Source organism: Sciurus carolinensis, chromosome 4, assembly GCF_902686445.1.
Source record: "Sciurus carolinensis chromosome 4, mSciCar1.2, whole genome shotgun sequence".
NCBI lineage: Eukaryota > Metazoa > Chordata > Mammalia > Rodentia > Sciuridae > Sciurus > Sciurus carolinensis.
The window spans coordinates 110,562,350-110,584,094 of record NC_062216.1 but is presented as its reverse complement, the minus strand read 5'-3'; the positions used below and the strand labels follow the sequence as shown (position 1 = coordinate 110,584,094).

Here is a 21,745-nt window from a genome sequence, read left to right as displayed (position 1 = left end):
TGTTTATATACTAATTGAAAATCAAGATATCATCAGTTGGTTCTTTTAACAAACATTGAATTTTAGTATAGTCTTCAGAAACATCATGGTTTTATATATACATATATATATATATATACACACACACACACACACACACACATATATATTATTTTATTTTATTTTTTATTTTTTTGGTGTTACTGGGAATTGAACCCAGGTGTGCTCTACCACGCTACATGCCAGCCCTTTTTATTTTGAGACAGGGTCTTGCTAAGTTGCCCAGGCTGGTCTCGAATTTGAGATCCTTCAGTGTTGCTGGGATTACGGGTGTGTGCCACCATTCCCACTAATAAACACTTTTTCATTGCAACAATCTGGAAGTACGACCCCCCACCTCCCCGTTCAATGGGGATGGAACCCAAAGCCTCCTGCATGCTAGGCAAATGCTCCACCATTAGTCCCTTTTATAAAAAAATCTGAAACTGGGTTTGGCCCATGCTGCCTCCTGCCAATTCGCAAAAGCTCCGTGTTGGTGCAGTGTGTCTGTTCTTGGCCTCCTGACGGAATGTGGCATGCCTGGGACCTCAGCAATTGGAACGGGCCATTGAGCCTGCAGGAAGTGGAGGAGCTGCCCCAGTACCCACTGCGAGTCGCCTACACCCGGGCGGAAGTAGACGAACTGGGCAAAGTGCTGACGCGAACCCAGGTTAAGCACAGACCCACCAGCTTTACACGGATGGTCTTGATCCAGGTAAACCCTACACCTTGGTCTTGACAGACCCAATGCTCCCAGCAGGCAGTCTCCCAAATATAGGGAATGCCTCCATTTTCTGGTGGTCAAAATGAAGGGCAATGACATCAGCGGTGGTACAGTCCTCTCGGTTTAAGGGGGCTCTGGGCCTCCGAGTGACACAGGCCTCCACCGCTGTGTCTGGCTGTCTATGAACAGGACAAGCTACTAGTGTGACCAACCCATTTTCAGCAATCTATCTGGAGATATTGGCAAATTCAAGGTGGCGGCTTTCTTCAAAAGAAGTACAAACTCAGGTCCCCAGTGCCTGGCACATGTTATTACCCTGAATGGGACGACTGTGCCCAAGCGGTATGAGCAGCTGTCTGGGAAGCAGGGGAAGATCGGAGAAGTAAATAGTCCTGGAGACCCCCAGCAGTGTTCTCTACTTAAGTGACACATGTAGAGCTCTCCCCTTTTCAGTTCCCTTGGCACAGGTGAGGTCTGAGCTTTCACATAGCGGTTTAAGGTGACTTTTCCTGTTGCTTGTTCTTTAAGATTTTAGATAGTCACACGTCCTGGTTTACGTTTTGATCGAATTTGAACTCCGTGTTGGGCGTTATTTTGGTACTCCACTGGGGTTATTGCATTGTCAATGAAAGAATAGCAACGTAGAATTTAAAGAAGTAATCCAGGTAAAAATATTACAGGAACAGAACAGTGTCAATCTTTAAGGGAAGTTTTTTAAAAAGGAGGACTTGCTGTCTTTACCTTTGTGATCCTGAGTCCATAATTGCACAAGATGACATTCCTGAGATGTGTTTTTATGGTGCTGTCTCTAAGACAGGCTGGCATCTCAGGTGCACACTAGCACTGTGCTCAGATAGCATACTAGGTGTGAGCGTCCTGCTTCTGGTCCTTTAAAGAACAAAGCTGGGCAAAGCAAGAGGGAAAATGACTTTGCTGCTGGTGAGGCCTGACCCTCTAGATGGGCAGCAGTGCTGGGCCATGGGCAGTTGGGAGTCCTTAAATGTGCTGAGCCAATCATTGTTTAAGAGCAGTCTGGAGTTGCTTAATGTTGTGTTAATTATGCTGTTTGCTTATTGTTGAATAAAAACATCAAATGATCCAGAAAAAAAAAATTTTTTTTAAACAGGCTCTTACTAAGTTGCCCAAACTGGACTTGAACTTGTGATTCTCCTGCCTTAATTTCCCTGGACTTCCAAGGAAAAGAGAAACCTCTACTTGAACCTTCCAAGTTCTGTCACACTAAAGAATTTAACGATGCTTCAGATGAGTAGCAGAGCAAGAGATTTATTATAAAGGGAAAAGTACACACTCGAAAATAGGAGTGCAGGCACACTCAGAAAATTCAGCTGTCTTGTTCTGAGGTTTTAACATTTATAGAGGGACAAAGCTAAATGGCTGAACTACAGGTGGAATCAGGACAGTGTTACACACTTTTGTGCCAGTTTTTCTTGCACTCATGCATTGCCCTGGCATGTTCTAATCATGCTACTGCCTAAATAACATGTCTCATTAGCATCTTAAATCTCCATACAGGGGCATTACTGTTATAGTGTATTGCTATTATAATGAGTCTAGGGTCATTTCCTGGTCACCAAAGTCTTTAATGTACATCCTCCCTAAAGATTCCTCCAGATGCCTTGTTGGTTATCTTGTGGATTTGTTGCCTTTTCATCAGCAGCCAGCAAGGACGTAAGCTGGGTTGCTCATGATCTGTTGTGCATTCCAACAGATCACTTCTCTTTTGAGACTCAGTGTTCTCTCTGCATCCCTAAATTCCTATCTCAGGATTATAGGAATGTCCTATTTTGTTTCTTTCTTTTTGTGGTACTGGGAATTGAAGCCAGGGGTGCTCTATCACTGAGCTACATCCCCAGGCAACTTTTTAAAATTTTTGAGACAGGGTCTTATTAAATTGCCCGTGTTGGCCTTGAACTTGAGGTCCTCCTTGCTTCAGTCTCAGAGTTGCTGGGATAATACCTGTGCACCACATCACCAGCCTTGTGCTAGTTTTTAATTTAATGAACATGATTTCTTCAACAAGTGGTCATTCAACAACTTTGAAATTTGTTCCCATTATCTTAGACACCCTATAATTTCCATTTGTTTTTTCTTCTCAGGTTTAAAAATCGTTCTGTTACTTTGAAACCAGATTTCATTTCTATTCTTGTTTTATGTGCTAAACCCCAAAGTGCATTAGGCTTGAATCTCTGAACACTGTAAACCCATTTGAAAACTGTTCTGATTTTCACAAATTGTAGTGCCTGAAAACACACTTAAACTGATCATCTTAAAAAATGAAAGTTCTCCAAAGATAAAACAGGAACAATTATTATGACTAATTATGATTGAAATGATTAGTTCCTTGGAAATGCTGTGCTCTTTGTATTTTCCATCATTAGTGCAGTTTGAATCAATGTGTATAGTTCAGAGGTCTTGGTGTTCCTTTTGAAACTAGGTAAATGACCTCATCATTCAAGCTTGAATCCATTGTTATTTATTTATTTAATTTTTAATTTTTTTTTTGGTACTAGGGATTGAACCCAGAGGGGCTTAACCACTGAGCCACATCCCCAGCTCTTTTCTATATATTTTTTAGTTTTTTTTTTAGGTACAGGGTCTCACTGAGTTGCACAAGGCCTCTCTAAGTTGCTGAGGCTGGTTTTGAATTCAAGATCCTCTTGCCTCAGACTCCCGAGTTGCTGGGATTACAGGTGTGCACCACAGTGCCCGGCTTGAATTCAATTTTAATTTAATTTTATACAATGTGCAGATAGTTCCCTGTTCTCTGCACTTAGAAGTATACACAATATAAATCTGTTAATTCTGTAATTTTTATAATTATGATATAACTCTATCTTATCCTGAAAATGTTTAAGATAAACCCTTTATGCTAAAAAAAAAATGTTATAGAATGGATCAGAATTTGAAAACTAGTTTTGTGCTACATTAGAAAAGTGGTACAATACCACTGGGGGACTAATGTCAAATTTTTGTGAATGATTTTAATATGATTTTCAAAATAACATGAATTTTAATTTGCTTTTAAGTCTATGCCTATATCTTCATTATGACTTATTATTTCTATTTTTTTAGTTGTCAATGGATCTTTATTTTATTTATTTATATAGGGTGCTGAGAATGGAACCCAGTACCTCACACATGCCAGCAAGTGCTCTACCACTGAGCCACAACCCCAGCCCATGACTCATTATTTCTTGAAGACCAGCTTCAATAATTCTTTTTCCAACAATGTTTCACAAGATAAGTCTATGAGTAAATGCTTATTTCTGAGAGTTCTGAACAGAGTTGGAAAGAGACACGTGCAACATCATATAGTATTTTCACCACAGAGATACAATGGACAAACAACCTCATGAGTAGAATTAGCAAAATGAAGTAAAAAACCCCAAACACCAAGTGATGAGGTTAGACTATTTATAACCTTAACATAATTTAATTATGAACTTATATAATTTGATTTTTAATAGTGGTTGTGTTTAACAACTGGCTCACAAAAATACGTGAAAATTTAGCAATCAGCTTTGCAAATGTAAAAAGCCCATTGAAGTGCATTACTAGCTCTATTTTCAAAAGGAGCTTTGGGAAGACAAGAAATTTGTCTGGTTGCTAAGTGGTTGAGTCAAGATTTAAAGGTAGATCCAAAACCCTGACCCAAGGTAGGTTTCTTAGTCTTCATAGTGGAGAATAGGGGCCCTATTGGCTTGATTAAAAAAAAATTTTTTTTGAGCCATATGCTGAGGGAATTTCATATGCAAGAGAACACATTTTGGGGGCAGGGACTGAACCCAGGGGTGCTTTACCAAAGAGTCATATTCCCAGTCCTTTTTATTTTTTGATAGGATCTCACTAAATTGCTGAGGCTGCCCTCTAACTTGCAATCCTGCTGCCTCAGTCTCCTCAGTAGTTGGGATTACAGGCCTGTGCCATCATACCTGGTTAGAATGCATTTTTCTGGAGTACCATCCTATACTGATACCACATGCTCTTTAACATTCCTATGCTAAAGCCTGGTGCAGTGGCACATGCCTGTAGTCCCAGCAACTTAAGAGGCTAAGGCAGAAGAATCAAAAGTTTGTGGCCAGACTGGGGGATTTAGGGAGACTGGGGATGTAGCCCAGTGGTTAAAGCACCCCTGGGTTCAATCCCCAGTACCACCAAGAAACATTCCTGTTTGGGCGGGTATATAGTTCAGCAATAAAGCATTTGCCTAGCATGCTAGCAAAAGGTCCTGAGTTTGAACTTTTAAAAAAAAATTAAATTAAAAAATATATATATATCCAAGTTACCTGCCAGTTTTGCTAGTCTTCATGCTTGATATCATTAAAGCAAAATAAGTAGCAGGTCATTAGCCTAGGGTTATTTGTACCCCAAAATCCTCCTGATAAACTGATGAACTTTGAATATAGCTTTAGCCATTCAGAGATAGTCAACCAGTCAATTGGTTATACAACTAGGGATCTCCCATGTGACCATATCCAAATAAAGCAAAGGCCAGCTGTATCCAATTAATTAATTTCTTTACTTCCCTGTTCAGTCTATAAAGTTTGCTGCCCAAACTGCTGGAAAAAATTGCTGAATATTCCCCTTCTGGTTTTGGGTGCTGCCTTATTCAAGAAACTTTTAATGCTCAAATGAACTAGGTTTTCTAAAGTTTTTCTTTTAAACATACCTATCCAGAAATCAGTGTAGGCTAGATATATGAAGGAAGAGGGGAATTGATTGTCCTCTTCATCTGCTATTGAAAATTGCTTTTCTCCTTAAACATTTTTATAAATATGCAAGTTTACTACTACTAGTCCCCCCCCACAACACACACTTTTTTTTTTTTTTTTTTTTCTTGCATCAGGGACTCTAGGACAGAACTATATGCTCAGCCCCTTGCCCCTTTTAATTTTTTTTTTTTTTTATTTTGAGATAGGGTCTTGCAAAGTTGCCCAGGCTGGTCTCGAACTTATGATCCTTCTGCCTCAGACTCCCCAGTAATTGGGATTGCATGCGTGTACCACCCTGCCTAGCTACCACTAGCCCCTTCTAATATTTCTCAAACTGCATGAATTCCTGAAAGCTTCACAAAACCTGTGGTCTGAAACTCTGTTATACTTAGGGTATAGGAAAGAGCACTATTAAATGGCACCACGCAGCTGTGCGAAACTAGTACAAGAAGACGGAGGAAAGATGGCTAAAATGGTAGGCCTTGTGAGGGTCTCAAAACCCTTCCCATAGTTCCTATTTGGTGCAGGAATTTTAAAAAAACAAACAAACGGAGGTATTGGAGAACTTGGACATTATCTACTCTAGTTCCATCCTTTCATTCATGAGGAAAGAAACCACTCCATTAAGGTGAAGGGACTTAATTCAAGTCAAGTGGTTTAGCCAGGATAAATTTATAGCTCTTTCCACTAAACACTGCAGCCTCCTCTAAAACACCCTCCCTGCACAGAACTTACCCTGATAGCACCAGGAACCTAGCTGGCTTACAGCTGAGTTTAGGCCAAATTTCTGAGTGGCTCCTGACTCAAAATGCCGTAACCTTGTGTGAGAGGGTTAAGGTCAAAGTGGAGAAACACAAGAGCTCAAGCTCCACCGCACTCCTGGGAAAGCAGCGTGCAGACAGATATCTGAGGCCTGAAGGAGGGAGCCACGCCCCTCGCAACGCCAGCACAGCGAACAGCCTAGAGCAGCCGTGCTCAGGGCACGCAGCCGGCGGCGCGCACGCTCACCCCGAAACCGTACGAGAGGCGGGCCGGCGTGCGCGTCCCCGTGGAGGTAGGCGGGGTCCGAGGCGGGGCTCTGTGCCGGACCGGGGCGGGGCCGCAAGAGCTGTAGGTGCTGCAGCTTGGTCGCGACAGGTGCGCGAGGCAGAGCGCCAGGGAACCGTGGCAGGACAGCGCAGCTCTGAGAAAAGACTGCTTTCAGCCAGGTAAGGGCCTTCTCCCTCCACAACCAACTCGATAGTGCATGGAGACCCTGACTTCGCTCCACACCCTCTTTCTCCCGCGACTTTTGAGGCGGTGGGGGAGTACAGGGAACGTGAGTTCCTCCCCTTCGAAGTAGGGGGTCGAGGAGTCACAGATTCCCTGCTCTCATCTCACTTCTGGGCACTGCGCAGCGGGGTGGGAGTGCTTATGTAGAGCTGAACCTTTGCTGCCAGAGGGCGGGAGCTCACAGGACACCCCTCGTCTTGTACTGGGAATACTCCTTTCTAAGTCTGTACTTTTTTGGTGAGTTGGAGGAAAGTGTCAGTTCATCACAAGTCAAAATATCCTCCCTGGGAAATATCCTAATATTCAGCTGCTCCTTTTTCTTCATTTTCAGCCATTCCCTCTCTCTTCGGTTTTTCTTCCCTTCCTATTCCTCATTTTTTAAAAAAAGTGTATATATATATAGAGAGAGAGAAAGAGGGTTTTTTTTTTTCCCCCACACTTATAGAACAACACATAATGTGGTACTAGATAATCAGGAACTTCAGAGTTCCAACTGAACTCTGTTTAAGACACTTACACACTTTTGAGGTATGTTGAGAATATAGCAGTCCTTGCAGCTGATTTATCCCCTCAAATCGCTAAGTGTATTTATGCTGGCATCCGTCACCCATATATGTAGTAGGTATTAATGTAAGGTAACTGTACACTCTGGCTATGCGTTCTAAAGTTCGAAGTTGTAGATTCCAGGAGCGAACCATCTGGCACCCTTCCTAGCTTCCTTATTGCTGCTCACAACACTACTGATCCCGGCGAAAGATATCTGAACTACTATTGTGGTGCATTTAATTCGGGCTTTCAAAAAATTTCTTAATTCAGATGGTTCAGTTGACTTGACTTTTCGAGTTAGTGAGTTATCAGTTTTAAGACAATGCCCCCTTTTGGGGAGAGATCTTCCTTTGTACTTGATAGTTTTTCTTTTGCTGTTTAAGTGGTTAAAAGGTATGCTTTTTATCCACTAATCCTATTCACAAATGATAAATATTTCAGGAACCATGGAATTACAATTTCTTCTGAAGTCTCTATAGTTAGAAGAGAAGATGACCCTCAACAAACATTTTCTAATTCCTGTGGACTGATAGCCTAGAGGAAGGATGGTCATGGTTCAGGTAGACTTTCCAAAAGTAATGAAGTTGGCAGAAAAGAAAAAAAATTAAGTATGTATATATAGAGAGAAAGAGAATTTTTTTACACTTATAGAACAACACATAATGTGGTATTAGGTAGTTAGGAACTTACTTCGTTTTTTTGGGACAAACATTCATTGTGTCAATCCTGTGGATTCAAATATCTTTACCCTTAAAAAGCTTTTTAAAATCAAATGGGTCAGACAGAATCACAGATACAACCTATAGTATTCATAAGGTCAATTCTATACTAGAGGTCAGGTCAGGATGCTATAGGAACACAGAAAATGTAAATTAAAACATTCCTTCTGTTTTTCCTTAAAAACAAACCCATAAACAATAATAATAAAAAAAACTTTGAGTAGTAATGAATGAATCTCTCAGTTCTGTATTTGAGTCTCTCCTATTTCTTACCTTGTTTTCCACCAACTCTATGACTTTTTGAAGGATGGGATTAGATCCTGTCTTCAGTTCTATGACAGTTCAGTAAATAGTTGGTGGAGCTCTTTTTACTGTTAATGTATTAGTCCCGGAAGTGTTATCAGGTAGTCCTTGAACTTTAGAGCATCTGAGAACAGTATATTGGCAACACTAGCAAAATGGTGCCATTTTGTAAAAATTACCTCATTGTATAACATTGTTTAACTTGGTACATTCAAGCTTTGTTCCAGACTCTGGTTAAAGGTGGAGCCAAATTTCAACTAAATAATTCTAGGAAGGGAAAGCTTCAGAATTGAAAACAATTCTATTAACAGCATGATTTGGTGAGAGAATACTTTTCCCTAAGGTACCCTCAGAATGTCTTTTTTGGCTAGGGGTATAGCTCAGTGGTAGAATGTGTGCCTGGCATGTGTGAGGCCCTGCATATTCTATTCCCAGCACCAGAAAGAAAAGAAAAAGAATATATAAATTATACTTTTTATATATATAATATATATATACACACAAATATACATATAGATAGATAGAGCTATAGATATATAGACCTAACTTTTTTTTCTTTTCTTTCTTGGATGAGAGAAACAGGATAGGTATGTAGATGAAGAGAAAAGGGATAGTGTTTGGAGATTCTTTGCAGAGTTTTGATGATCTAAAGATTATAGTATACTTGAATACTTTTATTAATTACTTACTGTGTACCATTGGTCTAATATATAAAGGATGGACATGATATGGTTCTTTTTACATAATTATGTTTTTCATTTTTTAAATATAGCTTGGTATAATAGTGCATACTGTGGTTGTTTCATTTGGGAAAGAGCCATCACATTTGATGGAAACATTTTTTGACATTTCTTATCCCCTTTCTTTCTGTTTATGCTTCAGAAAAGTGGTCTCCACCAGAAATTTTTGGAAAGGCAACAGGTATATTTGCATGTGTTTGTAGATATCTATTGCACGTTTTCTTAGAATGTTTTCAAGTATAATTTTAATTATAGATTCTGTTAGGATTTCAAATTTTTGGCTTTCTTTTGCTATTTTTCGCCAATCAACTATATTAACTTAGAATCTCTGTACTAATAAATTCATCAAAGACACATAGACACAAAAAAGGGTGTAGGAGATCATTAAACATTTTTTGCCATAAATGGTCACCTACCCACAATTTGAAAGATTTTGTCATTATATCAGTTGACAATGAAACTAGTTTTCAGGCTTTCTTAATTCCATACACTACAAAATGATTTTCATTTAGATTATACCCATTCTACAGATGGGAAGCTATGTAACTTGGTTCCTAAGTGAATGATTCCATAAGAAAAGACTGGTTTTGTTTTTTATGATTGCTATGACTTTTCACTGCATTTTTTAAACTTTTAGTTATAGATGGATGCAATATCTTTATTTTATTTATTTATTTTTATGTGGTGCTAAGGATTGAACCCAGTGCCTCACACATGCTAGGCAAGTGCTCTGCCACTGAGCTATAACCCCAGCCCTGCATTTTTTTTGACAGAAAGTGAAGTACTTCATTTTTAGATTGTGTACAGTGCAAATCTCAAGGTGAGGTTAAATTACTTAACCCAGACTCTCAAGGTTCTTTAGTAACAAATCAGGGTTTCAGATTAAGTGGTTTCTACTTAATGACTCTGGAGTTGAGATTCTATGGTAAGTGGTATTTGTGTAGGACCATACCGATGTATTTATCCTGTGGCTAGGCACAAAGGTCCAGAGACTCAAATATTGTGCTAATGAAGACTTCTTTTCATAAAAAGGACAAAGTCTGACCAAAGAACATTCCATTATTCAGCAAGTCTAATGATTTCTTTACACTTGAAAACATTTTAGAGACTTCATGTGTCTGCTCTTAAGACACTAGTATGATACCATGAAATTTTACATTCTTTTGATTTTCTTTTAAAGAATTTCCCTCCCTCCCTCCGTCTTTCCCTCCCTCCCTTCCTTTTTTCCAATACTGAGGATTGAACCAGGTTGCTTTGCCACAGAACTACATCCCCAGCCCTTTTTAATTTTGATTTTGAGACAGGTTCTCACTAAGTTGCTCAGAACCTCACTAAATTGCTGAGTCTGGCCTTGAACTTGTGATCCTCCTGCCTCAGCCTCCTGATTACAGGCATATGCCACCACGCACAGCTTGATATAGAAAACTTTAAAAACCCTCAAACACATTTTTGTTTTGCCCACCAAAATATTGCCAATTTTTGTTTGTTACCTATAAATAGCAATCCTGATATGCTTTTCTTCAGGTTTATATTTGCACAATTTTTTTTCAATGCCCGAATAAAACCCTGGACTTCATATATGGTAGACAAGCGCTCTACCACTGAGCTAGATCCCTGGTCCCATATTTTTTCATAAACTGAAATTCAAGCTAATGTCCCAGGACATCTACCCAAATCTTCAGTTTATTGAAAAGGTAACATGCTCAGATTCCTGTTACCATCTCCAGCACTGGAGAAAACCTGTTGGTCCACGCAGCGTATCCTGTGATTTCCCTCTTATGACCCCATCACTTTTCCTTATTACCACTTGGCAACATTTGACTAAGTGAACAGCTTTTTTGCCTTTCACTTGGTTTTCTCGACATGTCTACCTGGTTCCCCATCTTCTAACTACTTCCTCCCATCCTCTTTTATTAACTCATAGACTGTTTGCTCCTTAATGCAGATGTTTACTGTAGCTCTGTCCTGTGTCTTGTTCTCCCTGTACTTTTCTGTATGCAATCTGATCTATTCCCACAACTTCAACCATCACCTCCAAGTGAGTGATTTGCAAATTTTTCTTTTCTTTTTTCTGTTTTTTTTTTTTTTTTTTTTGGTACTGGGGATTAAACCCAGAGGTGCTTAACCACAGAATCACATCCACAGCCTTTTTTTTAAATTATTTATAGAGACGGGATCTCACAAAATTTCCCAGGACCTTGCTAAGTTACTGAGACTGGCTTTGGATTCGTTATCCTCCTGCCTTAGCCTCCCGAACTGCTGGGATTACAAGTGTGTGCCACCACACCTGACTCAAATTTATTAATTTATTTTTAAATTTTTGTATTGTATATTGTATATATAATTCTTTACCTCTGAACCACATCCCAGTCCTCTTTATTTATTTATTTAATTTGAGGCATCTTGCTAAATTTGAGACTGGCTTTGAACTTGGATCCTCCTGCCTCAGTCTCCCATATTGCTGGGATTACAGGTGTGGGTCACTGTCCCTGGCTCTCTATTTCTTTTTTGGTGAATCATCTGTTGGTTAATCCCATTCCTGTTTTATTTGGGTCTTAGTGGTTTAATTATGTTGATGTATTTGTTTGTGGCTATTTCATTTACTTGGAGTGCTTTGGGGTTTTATTAGACCAAATTGAATGAGTGGAGGGATGAAATAGAAAGTGTTTAGAAGTTGAGTTATGGTGTCACAAATGCCCTGATTACATACAAAGCTTAGAATCAGTGCACAGTGGAAAGGGTGCTGCTCTGGAGGAAGCCCAACTTGGTGTTGTCATCAGTCAGTTAGGTGATCTTCTGGCAAGTCATTCATTGACTTAGAGCCTGCTCTGTGAAACTAGAGTTGGGTTATTGATCCCAAAGTCCGTACAGCATCTGTACTGACTTTATTTATTTATTTATTTTTCACAATTCTTGTTTCACTTTATTTTTTATTTATTTATTTTTTTTTACGTTTACATAGGGCAATGATGTTTATTTTTTTCCCTTCCCCCCCACCCCTCCCACCCCTCTTTTCCCTCTATACAATCCTTCTTTCCTTCATTCTTATCGCTCTCCTTATCCCTAACCCTAAACCTAACCCTAAACCTAATGCTAACCCTCCCACCCCCCATTATATGTCCTCATCCGCTTATCAGCGAGATCATTCGTCCTTTAGTTTTTTGAGATTGGCTTATCTCACTTAGCATGATATTCTCCAATTTCGTCTATTTGCCTACAAATGCCATAATTTTATCATTCTTCATTGCGGAGTAATATTCCATTGTATAAATATGCCACAGTTTCTTTATCCATTCATCAACTGAAGGGCATCTAGGTTGGTTCCACAATCTGGCTATGGTGAATTGAGCAGCAATGAACATTGATGTGGCTGTATCTCTGTAGTATGCTGATTTTAAGTCCTTTGGGTATAGGCCAAGGAGTGGGATAGCTGGGTCAAATGGTGTTTCCATTCCAAGCTTTCTGAGGAATCTCCACACTGCTTTCCAGAGTAGCTGCACTAATTTGCAGCCCCACCAGCAATGTATGAGTGTTCCTTTTTCACCACATCCTCGCCAACACCTATTGTTGCTTGTATTCTTGATAATCGCCATTCTAACTTTATTTATTTATTTATTAGGTCCCAAGGATTAAACCCAGGGGGTGCTTTACCATTGAGCCACATCCCCAGCCCTTTTTTATTTTGAGACAGTCTTGCTTAGTTGCTTAGGGCCTCACTAAGTTGCTGAGGCTATCTTTTGAACTTGTGATCCTCTTGTGTCAGTCTCCCAAGTCTCTGGGATTACAGGCATGTGCCACCATGCCCGACTTGACTTTAGAAGTACTGTTTATAAGAAATTCTGGAATTGCTTTTTGTCCAGTCCTTAACTCTAACCCTGTTTTAGATAGCAAGAGCCTGAGGAAAGACTGAGTGCAGTAGGGGCAGTTTCTACTAGTGTAGCAAGATTTGATGGAGCCTGCAGGCAATTTAATTTGTTTCAATCCTTAAACTTTCAGGAAAATAGAAGCCAAAAAGGTTGTTTTTTGTTTTTTGAGTTTTTTTTTTTTTTTTTGATTCATTTGTTTGTTTTGGTTTTGGTTTTGGTACTGGAAATTGAACCCAGGAGTGCTTTACCATCCCCAGTTCTTTTTATATTTTTATTTTGAGACATGGCCTCTCTAAATTGCTGAGGCTCACTTGAAATTTGTGATCCTCCTGCCTCAACCTCTCAAATTGCTGGGATTACAGGTGTGTGCCACTATGCCTGCCTAGTCTAGTATTTTTTAGGCACTCATTGACTGGCCCTTGGAAACCTGGTAAAATTTGTGACAAGGTGTGTATTGTCACTCCAAGTTTTTAAACAACCTCTGTTTCATACAGAAACTGTGCTGAATATTTGTCTTTGTGGTTTGTAGAAGTCCTTCGATTTTAAGAGTATTCTTTGTCCTGTGGTCAAATATTTAACCAGTTTGTTTGCCTGTTAATTTTATATATGATATATTATTACTTATCTGTAGATTTTTTTAATTTTGGTATTTCTTTCATTGCTTTTATGTTTAGAAGGCCTTCATCCAGAGATGGGTTACATATTCACTTTATTTTAATTTTTTATGGTTTTACTTCCTATATTTAACTTTTTGTTGAATTGACTTTGGAGTACTGAACCATATGGTTTACTGCGTTTGCATATCTTCTTAGCTACAGATCTGTATTTCAAACTACTTTTTAGACTACATGGAAAGTCCCTGTGTACCAAGTATCTGCATTCACCTAGTATCTGTGAGGAGAGAAAGCCTGAGGTTGTCTTTAATACTTCAGTCCTCCTCTGCTCCCACATTTAATTGCTCACCAAGTTTGGTTGTTCTACCTCAACAGTGATAATGGCTCTTTGATCAGTCTTCTAATTCATATCCTCCTTTTGGTCAGTCTTTGAGCAATCCTTAGAGTTGGCTTCAGATTTTCCCTTTCAGTTCAGCATTGTCATTAAAACAACCCAGAGTACTATGGCTAGGAATGTAACTCAGTGGTAGAGTGCTTGCTGAGCATGTATGAGGCCCTGGTTTTATCAGCACCAAACCAAAAGAGAGAGGGAGATAGAGATTGAGAGAGAGAGAGAGAGAGAGAGAGAGAGAGAGAGAGAGAGAGGGAAACAGAGAAACCCAGAGCACTGATTTTCACAGTATGGTTTCCTCAATTACCTGTATCAAAATCACCAGGGTGTTGGTTAAACTGGTAGATTCTCCAGTCCTACCTAGACTTATAGACTGCCCGACAGTGTATCTGAAGGGTGGGTCTGGGAATCTGAAGTTTTAACTAGTATGACAAGGGATTCCTATGCACCCTTAAGGGAAATCAATGCCCAGATATATTAAGTCAATTTCTGTGCATGCCCTTCAAGATCCAGAACCTCCCTCCCCACCCCCAGCCTATTTTTCCAGGCTTATCTCCTGACACTACCCACTCTGCTGGCACTACTCTGCTGGCACTATAGCCATACAATGATTCACAATTTCCTGGACCCACCCTGACCTTTCCTGCCTCTGTGCCTTTGCTCATGCAGTTCCCATAGCCTCAGGCAACACCCCCCAACACCCCATTAAAACCCTGTTCCTTAAGAGCCCACATAAAGTGTGACTTTTTTAAAAATAAAAAATGCATTTTCTAATTCTTTGTGAATCAGTGACTCTCTCTCTGGTCTTAATTTAGTACTGTATTTTTACTTCATTTCTTACTTTAACACTGTCAGTATTATGAATTATTGATTCTTTTAAAGATTATGAGTTTTTTATTGTTTGCTTTTTGTTTGTTTGGTTTTTTTTGTGGTGTGTTTTGTTTTTTGTTTTTGGTACCAGGGATTGAATTCAGGGGAGCTTTACCACTGAGCTGCATCCTCAGCCCTTTTTATTTTTGTTTTGAGATAGGTTCTTGCTAAATTGCTTAGGTCCTGCTGGATTTGAACTTTGATCCTCCTGCCTCAGCCTCAGAGTTGCTGGGATTGCAGGTATACATCACCGTGCCAGCAAAGTTATGTTTTATAAGAATGAGGACATTTCCTTTTCAATTTTTTTACCCATTATGCATTAAGTAAGCAATTAAATAATCATAATATATGATATATAAATATGTATATCTGATCTTGTACACAATTATATAACAACTTTGGTTTTGTATTACAGTTAGAATAAAATTAAAATACTTTACCATTACTTAAAAGTCCTTATTTAATCTGGCTGCCGCTCATTTCTGTGTCATCTCATACTTCACTCACTCCTTAGTCATATTATTTCTGCCTAAGGACCTTTGCATTTCCTATTCCCTCTGCCTGGAAAACTCTTCCATCTCTTCTCTTCACCTGGCTTGATGCTGTTCTCCTCCCTCTCATTCAGGTTTCAGCTAAAATATTCACTCAAAGAGACCTTCCCTAAGCACCATGAAGTAGCTGCCCCCTTCCTATTACTACTCCAGTTACTCTTTTTGTATATCCTCCACAGCACTAATCAGTCTTTAATTGCCCTGCTTCCCCAGCAGAATAGAAATTGCATGAGTAGAGACCTTATCTGTCCTTAACATTACAGCCTTAGCACCTAGAACTCTGCCCAACACATGGTAAGAGCTCAATGAATATTGGTTTAATGAATGAATACACCTTGAAGATAGGCTTCATATTTCAACAAGTCTTGTTTTGGTTTGCACTCCAAAGTGATGGTTCTGGTGTGTGTTGGTATGTGGGTATACTTTTTTTTTTTTTAATGGACCATAACTGAGGTAGTTCCATCTGGGTTCAAATCAGGTGGCAGTCTCTGAGTATTTCTGAAGGTAGCAGGACAAAGGCTTGGGTGTGGTGATAGCAGGATTCAGTTCCATTTGAGTGCAGGTTTTCCAGGTTGTTCCCAGGATCCAGGCCACTTTTTTACTACCTCTGCAGGCTTCTACTTCCAGAGCTGGTCCTGCTGGACAATGCTAGTCTACTAGCTCTCATTACATTTTTAAAATAACTTTATTTTATTTATTTATTTATATGTGGTGCTGAGGATCGAACCCAGTGCCTTACATGTGCTAGGCAAGTGCTCTGCCACTGAGCTACAGCCCCAGCCCTCTCATTAGATTTTTAGAGCAAATTTAGCAGATTGATTATTCAAGCAGCCAGCAAGTTTCTTCTGCTTTCCTTCTCTGGGAAAATAATAATAATAATAATAAGATAACTCTCTGGAATCCTCAAGGAAAGATGAAATTATTTTCCTTACACTTACTACATTCCCTGAAATGGGACAGTGTGTGTACTGATTAGAAAGATTTTCAGCAACACCTTAAGACAAGGGGTTTCTTATTAATATCTGGTTGAGCTAGCCACAGTGGCACATGTCTATAATCCTAGCTACTGGGGAGATTGATGCAAAAGAATGACAGATTCAAGACCAGCTTGGGCAATTTAGGAGACCCTGTCTCAAGATCAGATTTAAAAGGGGGCTGAGGATTTAGCTTGGTGGTAAAGCACTTACTATGCATGTCCCAAAGCACTGATTCAATCCTCAGTACCACAACAAAAAACAAACAAAAAACAACCTAGTTAAACCAGATAACATTATAGTGGGTTCTTTCTTTTTTTTTTTTTTTTAAGTCGCAGATGGACACAGTATCTTCATTTGTTATTTTTATATGGTGTTGAGGCTTGAACCCAGTACCTCACATGTGCTAGGTGAGTCCTCTACCACTGAGTTACGACCCCAGCCCTGTAGCAGGTTATTTCTAGTTCCTTACTATTTCTCATCATTGGATGACTTTTTTGTTTTGTTTTGTTTTCCTATTGGGGATTGAATCCAGAGGCCCTTTACCACTTGAGCCACATCCCCAGTCCTTTTTATTTTTATTTTTTTAAATTTTGAGACAGGGTTTCACCAAGTTTCTTAGGGCCTCACTTAAGTTTCTGAGGCTGGCCTCAAACTTGTGATCCTCCTGTCTCAGCCTTCCAAGTCACTGCGATTATAGGTATGTGCCATTGCACCAGCCTGGGTGATCTTATTTTTTAAGTCTCTCTTTCTCTCTCTCTTTTTTTCCCCCCATAGTACTGGGGATTAAACCCAGGGTCTCATGCATGCTAGGCAATATATTATTTTAAAAAAAATTTTTAGATGTTGATAGACCTTTATTTTATTCATTAATTTATGTGTAGTGCTGAGAATCAAACCCAGTGCCTCACATATGGTAGGCAAGCACTCTACCACTGAGCCACAACCCCCGCCCAATATGTTATTTTTAATAAAAGATTTGAAATTTTATTTTAAAATAAAAACACTTGTTATTGCAGTTTGTGATTTTCAAAGTACTTCTTATCCTCTTAGTCTTTATAACCATTTTGTGTAAGTTAATGTATTTTTGAAGTGAAGAAATTGAAATACATAAGTTGATTTCCATGCCAGCTGAAAGATCATGATCCAATAAATGTCTCTTAATTTTCTTTTATAGGTCCATAATTTAGCTCCATGGTTTTTAGGAAACAAATGTTAAAATTCAACTAAAATGTTACTATGTTTGTAACCAATTCTTAAGAAATAAGATGAATTGCATTGGCACAGATAAGTAGCTAAACTTCATCAATTTTGTGGCTGTGTGATTGGGTAATTCTTTACATGACCAGTCTTGGCTCTACTTGTTCTTGATGAAAGCATTGTTCTGTATTAGCTTCTCAGATTTTTGCCGAAAGGAAAGATTAGAGAACTTGCCTCAAGAAGAGTCACTTTTCAGTAAACCTGTTTTAATTCTCCTACTTGAAGGGATTGGTTAAATTGATCTGAGCTGGCTCTTCAGATTGAGCAAGCCCTGAAAAAAAAACACATCATCTAAAATTTCAGATAAGAAGAATGGAAGCCAGGCCCTTTCTGGGAATGGCCAAGAGTGAAACTAAGAAGGCTTGCGTTTGGAGAAAACTTGATTAATAATTAAGGACAAAGAACTAGTATAAGAATGTTATATCTTTAACAGAAGCAAATTTCCTAAAATATATATATATATATATATATATATATATATATATATATATATATTTCTTCTGCTTTGGTATTGTGAAGAAGATCCTTTAATTAGCTACTTTGTCTTAATTAAACAAGGAATTGTCAAGACCTGAGAGCATGAAGTTTCTTGGCAGATATTCATTTATATAGATATATGAACCTTTGTTGAGATATGTACCAACAGAGAAAGTACTAGCATGACACTTTTTCATTCATATAACAGATATTTGTTGAGCCTCTACACTGTACCAAGCATTAATATTTGATACATATGCTGTTAAAGTGTGGAATATTATGAAAGTTGAAGGAGAAAGAGTCCGTTGAGAGAGAATCTATGCTTTGTGTAGTGAGGTCCAGCTGTAAATTTCTGTATTCTTTTTCTAATTAATTATGCTTTTTCTCTATTTTCATCTTTAATTGGAAGTTCCATTATCAGTTTTTCTACCTACTAAAAGAGTTTTTCCTTTATTTGTCAAAATACTAGTGAGAAAATTTCCATTGGATTATGTTTGCTCTTACAATGAGTTAATTATCAATGGGAAGTAGGGGGAGGAACCAAATGGATAAAAAACTAATTATTTGGAGAGAGGTGGAGTTAAACTTAGATTAGAACTGGCAATTCCTTGATTTAAAAAAAAAAATGAACTGGGTGCAGTGGTGCATGCCTGTGATCCCAGTGGCTCAGGAGGTTGAGGCAGTAGGATCACAAGTTCAAGACCAATCTTAGCAATTAGTGAGACCCTAAGCAGCTTAGTGAGACCCTGTCTCAAAATTAAAAATAAAAAAGGGCTGGGGATGTGGCTCAGTGGTTAAGTGCCCCTGGGTTCAATCCCTGGTACCAAAAAAGAGAGAGAGAGAGAGAGAGAGAGAGAGGGAGGGAGATAAAGGTTCTTGGGTAGTTCTTCATGACCTACCAACTTTAGACTACAGTCAATTTTATATATATATATATATTTTACATATAATATATGTATAATTATATATATAATACATATATATTAGTTGTAGATGGACACAATACCTTTATTTTATTTTTATGTGTACCTCACATTCTAGGCGAGCGCTCCACCACTGAGCCACAACTCCAGCCCCACAGTCAGTTTAAAGGCTATAATTATAATTTAGAATTTTATCTTTCTCAATAAGATATGTGAAGATTACACAGTTATATAAAAAGGGAATCTGACTTTCAAAAGTACAAGATATTCAAATGAATGAATAAGGTAATAGAAGCCATGCAGGAAGGTGATAGTTATAGTACGAGTAACTGTAGCTGAGAGTTCTTGTAGAGGTGCTGGTAACACCTAAAATGTGGCCCTTACAAGGTACAATTTGACAGATTTAGACTTTCTAGTGAAAAGAAATGCTATCAGGTCTGGTGTTCCTGCTTGTAACCACCAGTTCCTCAGAGGTGACATTAGGGGTACTTGCTCACCCACTCTCTCTCTCTCTCACTTTATGGTACTGGGGATGGAACCAGGTTCTCATGTATGCCAAGCTCATGCTCTACCACTAACCATGCCCCCCATCCCCGGCCCCCCGCCACCATGCTGTCTTCTTTTTTCTTTTGGTACCAGTGATTGAACTCAGGGGCAGTTAACCACTAAGACACAGCCCCAACCCTTTTTATTTTTTATTTTGAGGCAGGGCCTCACTAAGTTGCTGAGACTGGTCTCAAATTTGTGATCTTCTTGCTCAGCCTCCTGAGTCTTTGGGATTATAGGCATGATGCTATCTTCTTATTGACTTTAACAGAAATAAGTTGACCCTGAAATGCCATGTACACAAAACTGCTTTTCTGTTTTATTCTCTGTAATGAGGTTATTTTGTTTCCAGCCTAGCCTCCTAAAAAATGAACAAGGGCTAACATTTAATTAACCTGAGTCTCCATTTTTCCATCTGAATATCTTTCAGCAACATACTTCAATAAAGTGGGTGGGACAGGACTGGAGGTATAGTTTAGTGGCAGAGCACTTGCCTAGCATGTGTGAGGCCCTGGGTTTGATCCTTGGCACCAAAAAGAAAGAAAGAAAGAAAGAAAGAAGCAAGCTAGACAATATTACTTCTGAGTGGGTTACTATGAGAATTTTACATTTATATATGGAAAACAATTGAAACAGTATCTGACTCATGGTCAATGTTGGATAAATGTTAGATATTTTTATTACCACCACTACTACCATTATTTATGAAGCCCTTATTTTAGCAGTGAACTAAAAGGATTTAGAGATAATGAAACTAACATTTAGGGAGTTTTCCTAATGTCCAGTAAGTAAGTGGTAGACTCAATGTCGACCTGAGCTGAAAGGAACCTTGGGCAAAGTGGGCTTAGATGTGCACCAGGCTGGGGCTTCTGGTCCAGCCCTTATCATTTCTAGTTTTGAGACCCTTGAAGTAGAGAACTGGCTCAGATCACCCCTAGATATTGGTAACTTGTGTTTTGCAGTATGTTGTTAGAGCATGAACATTAGTGTCCATCAGGCTGTTTCAAATCCTGGTTACATCACTTTCTAACTGTGTGACTTTGAACCAGTTATTTCTCTGAATCTCAGTTTCTTCCTCAGTAAGATGAGAATAATAATATTTGCTTCATAATATTGTGAGGATTCTGTTAACAAGATCAAATGGTATGAGATAACATACATAAAGCACCTCATGCCAGGTGCACTCCTGTAATCCCAGTGACTCGGGAGGCTGAAGCAGGAAGATCACAAGTTCAAGACCAGTCTTAGCAATTTAGCAAGATCCTGTCTTAAAATTAAAAATAAAAAGGACTGGGGATGTGACTCAATAGTTAAGTACCTATGGGTTCAATCCTGGTACCAAAAATAAATAAATAAATAAATAAATAAATAAAAAAGTACCTAGCATATGGCCAGTGCTTAATAACCCATCCCCAGGCTTATGCTGTAGTGGTTCAAATTTTTTTTTGGTGTCATTTGGTATAGACCTGGTATAGTCTCTCTAGGTGGTACGCAGTTAGGTCTATGTCTACTTTCCTACTATGTCCCACTAACCCTGGGAGCAAACCAAAGTTCTTTTTCCACAGGAATCTCAGGAGTCATTTTCAGAAGAATTAGATATGTTTGGGCTTCACACGAGTATTCAGTTTCCATGTATCTACAGCTAGTCAGAGTGACCCATGCCCAATGTGGAAGCACTAGACTAACTAGAAGGGGGTAACAGCTAAAGCACAACCCCCCTAACAGTGACCTTCTCTTAGTGCTGGGTTGTCACCTAGCATCAGTCAGGCTTCTCACAGGGCTGTGTTCTAGAAAGAATATTAATGAGCAGTCAGGAGTGGATGACATGCAAAAGGGATGTCTACAGAAACAAGGCTCTCTCATCCTTACAGTCAAGCACCATTTCTGTTTGGAAAGAATATTAATGAGATCTGGATAAGAATCAGACACCAGGAAAGGACAGCTGCCGTGAGAGGCAATTTTAATTGTACAAGTAGTTACACATGATATTCAGAAAGTCCTTGTGCAATTAAAAAAAGTAATTGAGTTGTAGTGATAATAAACAATTTATGAACATTTAAAAAATAAATGTAGTTTCTAAAAGGAAATGTATTGAGTAACCAATACACATTTGAAAATATGCTCAACCCTCACTCATGATTCCAGGAATGGAAACTAATGAAATAAGGTACTATTTTTTTTCATATCTCCTATCAGATTGGAAAAAAATAAAAATAAT

The 21,745-nt window shown here is 38.8% G+C and overlaps 1 protein-coding gene and 1 pseudogene across 2 annotated transcripts in view; both read left to right on the top strand.

Annotated features, from left to right (window-relative positions):
• The first annotated feature begins 547 nt into the window (after positions 1-547).
• On the top strand, positions 548-6,687 carry LOC124982880 (phosphatidylethanolamine-binding protein 1-like; annotated as a pseudogene).
• Lima1 (LIM domain and actin binding 1) overlaps positions 6,559-21,745 on the top strand; it is an 89,867-nt gene continuing 74,680 nt past the window's right edge. For both annotated transcript variants that reach the window (XM_047549268.1, XM_047549267.1), the window contains exon 1: positions 6,559-6,683. The gene's annotated coding sequence lies outside the window, so the exon portion shown is untranslated. The remainder of the gene's footprint in view (positions 6,684-21,745) is intronic.